The sequence below is a fragment of the Etheostoma spectabile genome, chromosome 21 (genome assembly GCF_008692095.1).
Source record: "Etheostoma spectabile isolate EspeVRDwgs_2016 chromosome 21, UIUC_Espe_1.0, whole genome shotgun sequence".
In the NCBI taxonomy this organism is placed as follows: Eukaryota; Metazoa; Chordata; class Actinopteri; order Perciformes; family Percidae; genus Etheostoma; species Etheostoma spectabile.
In genome coordinates this window covers 8,275,133-8,285,415 of record NC_045753.1, presented here as the reverse complement: position 1 = coordinate 8,285,415, position 10,283 = coordinate 8,275,133, and the positions used below count along the sequence as shown (strand labels likewise).

Here is a 10,283-nt window from a genome sequence, read left to right as displayed (position 1 = left end):
CCCCTCTTTCTTTCCACACCGCTATACTCATTTGACATGAAGCCTTAATCAGTCTATTGTTATTCATCATCATACAGGGAAGGACATGTAAAGGCAGATGCAAAACATGGAGTTGAGCAAGGCCTATTTTTGTCTTCTTCAATCACACACATCCTGTTGAACCAGTATAAAGGAAGATTCTACGAAGACAGTTACATATTCTGTAAATAAATTGAAACCTGATTCTGTTTTTTGGCATCTGTTTAACCATACAATAAATTAATATGCCCTAGAAAAAGTAGAAACGTCAAAAAAAAGAAGGTTTTTTAAAAAGTGATGTGGCTACAAAATCAAGCTAAAAATAGACGGCTAAAGGAAGTGAGCTATATCCAAGGAAAGCTAGCAAGCGAGAGCTAGCCTTAGCAAAACCTAAAACTAACTTCTTATTTCCCCCTCAATTTAAATGGAAAATATCAATTTTTCAATATCCATGAAATGACATCTTAGTTCATTGAGGTAGTTATTCCTCATAACTAAATGTGGCAGTAACGTAGCTCCATTCGATCACAACAGTGAAGAAAACAGCGAAACCTGCTACGGGTAACTAGCTTAGCGGCTCTCAGTAGCTGCTTTCTCAGCTTTTGGGAATGTACAGTATGTATGGTGTGGTTAAGATTCATTTAAATCCAATATTGTATGTATAAATGTATCCAACTGTAAAATAATTTATTGTATTGCTTTTACTACAACTATTAAAAGTAAAATGACGTACAGCAAAACAGACATTTAATTCATTTAAGCTAAGGGTTTTTCTTAAAACAAACTAGAACAACTGAATAGATAGGTAGATATTACATTTTCCCATCACATTCGGTAAAGATTAGACTACAGGTTTTTATTTTTTTGAGAAAATGTGATGCAATTTATGGCAAAACTTTACACTATTTTTTTCATTGCTTCTGTAGATAACACTGTTTGCCTTTGTATGGCAGTACATATATTTATGGAGTCTTTCCTGTGTCCATTCTTGCTGCCCTCACCTCTAGATGTCACAAATACCACGGATTCTAGCTGCAAGATAAGACGTTTCTATATGCAGGCTTATCAGCAGCGTACGCGGTTATATGTAACCATAAAATGGTCATGTAAAGGCAGAAAGATAAACTGGACTTATATATACTGTACACACGCACACACACGCACACGCACACGCACACGCACACACACACACACACACACACACACACACACACACACAACTAAATCCCACTTCCCAGTGAGAAGAGTTAAGCAGGAGAGGGGGGAAGTCAATGGAAGAGAAGCGAGGTATCAGGTAACAGGTCAGTGAACGTACTGCCACGTTTACGCCTTTCAATTCTTGGGGAGGAAAGAACCACATGTTGCCTGGCAACAAAAAACACTCTTAGAAGTGGAAGGTAACTACACCTTACGGTATCAACCACTTTTGTTTTCTCCAAACAGAAAATCAATGCTTTTTTACCAAGACTTTCGATCCTGCTTGTGTGACATATATTCCTGGAGAGAGAGAGAGAGAAGAGAGAGAGGTAGGGAGGAGAGAATCCCTTTTTTTTTTGGTTTGTGGAAGAGAGGAGAGAAGAGAGAGAGCGAGAGAGAGAGAGCGAGAGAGAGAGAGCGAGAGAGGAGGGATGTAGGGATGGAAGGCCCGGGCCAGATTTGCTGGTTGCATAATAAGCTGCTGTCTTGGCAATTCAGACACTTATAACGAGCAGACTGCGAACAGATTTTGTGTAAGTATACCCTCTATATTAATCTGGCCCTTGGAGTCTGGTGTATTTTCTGGAAACTGAAAGTTCCTTAGCTCCACATATACAGAAAATGTAAGCACAATCTCCCAGGTCACCACTTTAAACAGGAACATCAACCTAAGCGCTGATTTCAACCTGCAGTACACTTGAATTAAATGAGAGTGGACAGCACTGGTACATGCTGGCAACAAAACAAGGTCAACACTTTCCACCAAGTCAGCCGACACCGGACCTGAGCAAGACTGAACAGGCTGTTCTCCGGGGCCATGCATAAAACATCCCAGGCAATTCAGGAATTCTCATACCTCCACAATACTCATAATTAAAAGCGTAAAACATATATATTGCATAATATGCTAACCCAACATACAAAGAGTGGTTAATAATTCACTTTGTAGTTTCTGATTAATAAATTAGGGCAGCCTTGGCACTCCTCTCTTTGTGTGAGCAGATGGGGCGCCTGCCGAGGGCAAATGGTCGTTGTGTAAGTGCCGTTTCTTTCTGCTGTGATTACCTTTCAGGACTCGTATGAAATGTTACCGTAATTACAATCATCAAAAGCCACAATGTCCCATTGCCGTTGTTGTAAATTCCATTGAAACAAATATCTGATATCTAAGAAAGCATCAATTACTGATTTGAATCATTGTTTGAATGTTACACTTTTGAATGCATTAATCAAACTGAATAAAATAAAAAAAGTAAATTTGCGAGTTTTAGGAGTTCCTGGGCTGTGTTTAACATTGGACACAGCCAGGTTAGCTGTTTTGCTCTTTGCTATAAGCTAAGCTAAAGGGATGCTGTCTGTATAGCCTTGATTTTAACTGACATATATGAGAGTGGTATGGTTTTTCTCATCAAACTCTCCCGCAGAGGGCAGATAAGCAAAAGAGCTGAGCAACCGAGACCTCCCAAGCCATGCTGGCACATTGCAAATGGTTTTACACTGCACAGCGAAGCTTTTTAATACTGTGGCTATTCCTGTTTACACTGTTCCTCCTCGCAGTATTTAAAACCGATCCACTGGCCAATAAACACCAAATATGTCCATATCATCGGCAAAAAAAAAAGCTCATCTGCATTAGTGATAAACATTTACATTAAAGTTTGGGGTCACTTACAGATTTCCATACCATTCCATTATAGATAGAATCCCAGCTGATCTGAGCAAGTGGCTGATCTTTTTTTTTTTATATATTATTTTTTGGGCATTTTAGGCCTTTAATTGACAGGACAGTTGAAGACATGAAAGGGGAGAGAAAGGGGGAATGACATGCAGCAAAGGGCCGCAGGTCGGAGTCGAACCCGGGCCCGCTGCGTTGAGGAGTAAACCTCCATATATGGGCAGCCACCCATATCAGCAACCATTCATCCAAAGTTCCAAAGGCACATGCTGTTTACTAATCTAATATTGTTTAAAAAAAATAAAAAAATAAAAATTGGAGAACCCTTTTGGAATTATGCAAGCACATAATGTAATCTGACAACTGCTGCCCTGGTTAAAAAAAGCAATGCAACTGATCTCAGCTGGTATTCTGTCTATAATGGAGTGCAATGGAAATTTGTAAGTGACCCCAAACTTTTGACTGGTAGTGTATTTTCTATAGCGGATTGAAGCCTGGTTTGCTAGTGTAACCATTTTTACCCATTTTAATGTGAAGCAGCAGCAGGAAACATTAGGCTAACATCAGCAGTAAGTTAACACAGCTCTGATGCGGCTGGAAGCGATGAGTACAGACAGGTACCTCGGAGTGAAACTGAACTCTAAATTACAGAGTCAAAGCAAGTACTGAGAGCTAAACACAAACAGCCTTTTAAAAGCAAAGCTCTCATTCCACAGGCATATAACATGCAAAAAAAACACTTAAACACCTTATTAGTCTGCAATTGTTGACGTCAGAACTTGAGAAAATAAAAGTATATCTTCTACACAGTCTCGTATGCCTGCTCACTGAACACGGACTGACTGGATTGAGAGTGCTTTGTATCGTACTGAAGAAACTGCCTAAAAGAATCTTTTACATTGTGTCTCTCTTTTAATCTGTAGCTCCTGGGAAAAGAAAACCACGTTGTCTCCATTTGCGGCCTCAAAAGAAAAGAAAAAAGGAAGAGAGATAAAAGCCAAAAATGAAGCAATTTGTATGGAAGCCTAAGGCGGATGACTGACTTGCGTGAGCAGGAGGGGAGACAGTGATACAAGTGGGCAAATGAGAGAAATTGATACAGAGTGGATGAGAACAAACAATAGAATAGCAAATGCCTTTAGACATAAGTCGTAAAAATCTAGATGAGGTGCGGTCAGCGAGAAAAGCTGACAGCTGGACTCTGGGGTGTGACAACAACGTGTCTTTGATGTAATCATTCTGCCCTCTCTCTGTCTCAACGTTGGCATCAGAAGGGATTTGACAGGAGCGACTTGGGAACATTTAGCCTGTATGCCTGGCCAGGCCCTTGACAAATCAGATGATTAAGCGCTGTCACAGGCTGTGTGTGTAGCTGTGTGTGTGTGTGTGTGTGTGTGTGTGTGTAACATCATCTGTATTGTTAGGTCACACAGCTGGGCAGTCTCGCCTAAAGCGCTTGGAGACACAGAGAGGGAGAGTCTCATTAGCAGGACTGAGACAAACAGATGCACAAATGAGTCAAAGAGGCAAAGTCTGGATGGCGACGAGACCTCACGGGGCCACCACCACCACTGTCTGGGTCAACTCGGCCACCGGCTGCTGTGACATGAGCCAATTTCTAAATTGAATGGATCCAAATGACGATTCCCTCAACTGTATTTACATTGTTGCTTCCTAAATAGTCCTGTTAACAGGCAACACAGTCCGAAAAAGGTTCTGCATATACACATACATATATGATGTGTAATCTATGGCTAGATAATCTACAGATACCTTAAAGTCAAAAGGGTGAGTGTTTAGAAAGAGTTAATTATTTAAAAAATGGCAATCTAAAGGATTGTTTGCATAAGAGATTTTTATTTGCTAACATTTCAAGATAAAACTAATGAGTATTCAACTGAGCCAGTTTATTCTGAGTGAGGCCGTATTCTAAATGTCAACACATATGCCATTTGGCTCCATTTATCCTGCATTAACCCTCAAGACAAATGACTGTAATGTCTCTCAACCGTCAACTACGCAATTTCAAACTTCCCGTACCACAACTCGACCTGGAGTTGTACATATTAAAAATGCAATGATGAAGCTTCTCTTCTCTGAAATGCAATCTTTTTCTTTTTTTTCTTCTTTTTTACACATTATTTCACTTCGCTGTTCAAGAAGAAACAGAGCTATTTCTGAAAGTTCTGAGAATTACACTTGTAATGCTTTAGACCCAACTTTTGATTTAAAAAGTAATTTGCTCAACGAAAAGACACATTCATCAAGTTAACACCAATTACAGTGGAGCGACAGTGGTGGCAGAGATGCTGGGTTGTTCATGGGCCCCTTCCAACAGAAGAGTTAGTTTGTGGAAGTTATTTAGTTACTTAGGTTATTAAGTTAAGTTCACACCTAACCTGTTTGGTTTGGTTGAAACTCGGGTCCGTTTGCCTATCCTATCGCCTATCCTATCGCATTTTCATTTCTCGCGACAATCCTAGCAGTCCCACGGCAGCCACTGACCAAGCGGGAGTGAGAACGGGTCAACTTCATGTAGTTGTTTCTGATATGAAGACGAGACGTGTGTGACTCAAACATCTCACATTAACCAGCAAAACGTACAGCAAAAGACGTCCTGCCAACCTGTATACATTTTAACATCAAAGTACGCTGGAACTTTTTTTCACTATAAAGTCGCTGAAAGTTGCTGCTGTTTCAATCCTGCTGGCTTGCTGCAGCAGGCGGGGCTGCTGCTCTGTTCCCCCCCCCCCCCCCCCCCCCCCCCCCCCCCCCCCCGCGACTGGCGCACGCACAAACATAAACACACACAATCACACACGGTGGATACAGGAAAAACCGTAAATGAGATGTACAGGATTACATTATTAAAGGTGCAATAATTAAAGTTAAAGTCCAATGAGTACTTTATTAAACTGTATGATGGTGTGTCCCAGCCCGGCCCCCCTACTACAGCACGTGATGACGGCTCAATGTTCACGAGTAGGACCATAGAGACACAGCAATTTCAGTTTTTCACCTTTATGAGGCAAAAAAAGTGGCTGGTAAAAAGTGACAGTGGTGGGTGGATTTAAAAATCCACCTGTGGCAGGTGGTCAGAAAAGTGAACTTCATGCCCTGCTGCTGATCATGAAATCTGTTCAGGAAGGGATCTTTTAATTGATCTGTATAAGGCAATGTATATAACCTATTTATCATTTGGTAAACATTGTATCATGCGTGGGTATTTTCCCTGATTTTCCCTAATAGGTCAAAAGCTGTTCTTGTGTCCGACTGCATGTACTTTTTCAGCTCATTAAGTCAATTATAAAGTGCGTTACAACAATCAGACTACAGTAATAAGCCCCGACTCATTACTGTACAAAACGCCTCCTTCTCATCCTGTCTCTGCCTGTTAGTCATTATTCATACCATGTGGTAATTTTGCAGTCTAATTATACTAATAATGCATAATCAGTTATTTCTTTTAGAGCTCTTTGTGACACTTTGTGCGTGCGTGTGTGTGTGTGTGTGTGTGTGTGTGTGTGTGTGTGTGTGTGTGTGTGTGTGCGCGCATGTGATGATGAAAACTGTTTTCTGTGTATGTAATACAGTTAGTAAGGGCTGATGTTTGCATGTCCTCTACTACCTGATCTCCCCTGACAGTTTGTATGTTTTATCCTTTTAAGAGCGAACCACAGCAGAGCAGACATGTACCATGCTGTTTAAAAGGCTTTTGAAGGTCTCTCCCTCTCACATCGGTCCTGACATTAACATTTCGCCATCATTAGCCACACATCATAGTGAGAGGCCCTGTGTGTGTTTGTATGCATGTGTGCGTGCGTGCGTGCGTGCGTGTGTGGGTGGGTGGGTGACTGAGTGTGTGTGTTTGTGTGTGTTTTCTGTATGGTTATCAAAAATGTGCTTTGGAAAGTCCCACTTTTTAATGGACGAAAGCGGGAAAGATGCTTAAAGAGAGATTGTTAACAAAAACAGGGAGACAAAGATGAAGAGAAAAATGCACAGTTGCACGCGAACGGGGAGGGACACAAAAACAGAAACAGAAGGGCTGGGAGCGAAGCTGCAACAGAGCAGCAACACCTTTTCTCAACAGGTTTTGTCATGGTCCTTACGCAACTAAATGTTTGAGAAGCAGCCAAATAACCATCATAAATAAATCCCTTATCATCAAATATATATATATATTAAACATTTTGTATGCACTTTTGAAAAAACACTACAGTAGCTGCACTACAAAGGTATGCAAAAGTAAATTCCCTGATGGTACCCAGAGTAGTTTTTGACCATTAGTAACACATTGTGTTTGTCCTTCTGTCTCTTAGAAAGACGCAGATATCCAAAGCCTGGGTGTTCCAGACAGGAGTGGGCGCTATGTGTGCGTGCGTGCGTGCGTGCGTGCGTGAGTGAGTGCGTGCGTGCGTGAGTGCGTGCGTGCGTGCGTGCGTACGTGCGTACGTGCGTACGTGCGTACGTGCGTGAATCTGTTTGCTGGACTTTTTGTTTGCTGACTGTTTGAACAGAATATGCTGCAGGGGCATTTCATAATTAAATAGTTGGTTTTGGACTAGTTTTGTTTCAAGAGTATATTTTTGCTCTTGTGTGACTCCCAACATCAAATAAATATAAGATCATAATAACAACCGCGCATGAAACTGTCGCCAAAAAAACCTGTTGGCCATTGGCTTGGCATGACCAAATTTGGCCCTTTTGGAAATCTAATTGGGGAACCCTGCTATAAAGCAAAGTGTGGGTCCAATATTTTTATATTTCTCTTGCACTCACACAGTGTCGCCAATGGTTTCGAGCTATTTTCCTGGTCAACCATTTTTGGGTGGATTATTGGGTTTTAGCGGAATTTGTTCAAACACACTTAAAAAAGTGATAGTTGTTGAAAGTAAACAATTGCCATGTTTCCATTCAATTGTCAAGCAAACTTTAGGAAAACTTTTGAAATGTTGCAAAAAAACAAATTAGCGTTACCATAAACTAGGTTACAGCGTAGTTTCATCATAAATTGGCGTGTTAGGCTATGTATGGCTTTAATCTGGCAGTAAACAGAGAAGAAGAAGACCAAAACCTGTCACCTTGGTCATCTCAATCTACAAGCCAAAAAAAGAAAGAGGTCTTAAGGACTTTGGTTCAATTGGGCGAGTTTTTAATTGTTCTGTCATGTCAGCTAGTATGGTATAAATCACTGCGTCAAGATTATAAAGAACGCCACGTGGGCAGACATTGCGTCAGAGAGATCATTGACGTCCCCCAGGGCTGTCTCTCCGTGCTGCGAACGGATTGGCTCATATGAGGTCTCATTGGATTCCTTAGACTTTAGCGAATACAGTGACACACATACTGAGCCTTTACAAGTCTCTACGATTGAAAATTTGGAAATGGAAAACTGTTTACTGTTTTTTTGGCTGAAATTCGGCCATAAACTTCAAGATTGTGAGGCGAACAGCTCGTTTTGGATAAAATGGCTTGGATATTCTATTTCCTTGGCCTCTTGCCAAGGTATGAAAAAAAAGGTTTTGTGGAATTTATCACCGCTCCACAAGGAAAAAGGTATGAACGCACAAACTCTAGACTCTAGGCACTATCTCAGTCTGTTTTTGTATTTCTTTTTTTTCCCTTTAACTTTATTAGAGTTGTGTAACTCATGCTATAAGTCATGTCATGCTTTGTGTGCAGGCTTAATTGAATCATGAGAGGCTAAGATTTTAGTAGATATGCTGCATGGCCGTATATTTTGAAGATTTAATGCTTATAAAAACATTTATGAATGGAGGTGACAGCGACGCCACAGCGACAGTGTGCCCTCCACGATACAGTGCACATAATAATTGCGATTGCTGAATTGCCACTGTAACATAGATACACTGAACTCTTAAAAGTTAAACGTTTCAAGTCTGTGGCACCTCTAAGCAAACGCACAACAGTGACATCACGGTGTACTAACTTAGGATGACCACCCGGCCTGTGTAGCGCGTGCGCGCACAGCGTTTGAGACCCAATTCTTACGTCCCGCAAATTGAGACCGTGTCACGCATAATCAATGCTTGCATAATCAATGCTTGCTCCAAAAAAAGTTGGTCGCTCTATATCTTCGAGTCCCAGGCGGCCAAACGAACATTAATTGACAGTTCAGCACGCTACTGTTGCCGCAGCCACACCCACGGCCTGCCTTCACTAACATGCAAGTCCACCATCCTAACCCCCCCCCCCCTCTCGAGTTGTGAGTTAAGATTTTTTTTTTTTTTACTGTTACTGTGGTGTTGAGCAACTACAATTCCTGTTGATCCTATAATTTCATATTAGAATTTATTTAAAGTCAATAAATTGTAATGAAAAATAAATTAAATTAAATAGCATCATTAAATAGTAAATCATAGTTAGAAAAAAATACACATCGGTTGGCCTGTTTATGAGCTTACATCAGCAATTACACATGTTTAGGGGAATAGGGCATTATTAATATACCATGTAAGGTGGGATTTGCTAGAAATGGGTAAACCACTATCAGTGAGTCTGCCCGTGGGGGGGCGGGGCAGCCCCGCTGCGCCAGCCAGTGTCCCACATTGTCCCTCAGAAACATACCCCTTGCCCCCCAATGGGCTTATTAGCAGGTGGTCACCCTATCCTAACTACATCCTAGGAACACCTCCACATGACTGCAGCAAGGTCAGGAAATGAGATGTTGGGTGTTAAGTTACTCTGATAAACCTGTTAGACTTTAACAGGAAGTGGAAAGCAAGGCTTCAGTGCTTGTTGGTCTTGTCAGCTGTGTGTGGTGCTCCTGCTTTAAAATGTTGACAGAGAGCAACACAGCCAGGGCTGCTTTCTGTGAGTGATGGCCGACTTCCTGGAGATGGGGAAAACCAATAATTCACTCAAACTTGCAGTGTAATGGGCTTTCAGAGAGCTTTCCGGGACACAGTGACACAGACGGCCTAGGCCTTTGATAGACACTGGCACTTCCACATGATCCTACACGGTCCTGCAGAAACACACACACACACACACACACACACACACACACACACACACACAAACACACTTTGCAGCCCTTGCATATCGGCGTTCAGTCCAGTTTCTAGCCGTGAAAGCAGAGCGTCTTTGAAGGTGGAGATGTCAGGCCACATTTTTTGGCGGTGACACAGTCAAATGCAAGCGCCCAGAGAATCGAGGTCGGAAACAAATTATCTTCCAAAGGTTGGAGGGGAACAGCGGAGAACAGGATGAAAAAAAAGGAGGGAGGGAGAGAGGGGTGAGGATGAGAGAGGGACGGCTGTTCTCCTAGTAAGTAGACAGGTAAGTGAGCCATGGGGCGCTGACTGTCCCCTGGAGTGAGTGTGTGTGTGTGTGTGTGTGTGTGTGTGTGTGTGTGTGTGTGTGTGTG

The 10,283-nt window shown here is 41.8% G+C and overlaps 1 protein-coding gene across 1 annotated transcript in view; it reads right to left on the bottom strand.

Annotated features, from left to right (window-relative positions):
- snx29 (sorting nexin 29) overlaps positions 1-10,283 on the bottom strand; it is a 173,164-nt gene that overhangs the window by 19,219 nt on the left and 143,662 nt on the right. The window lies entirely within an intron of this gene.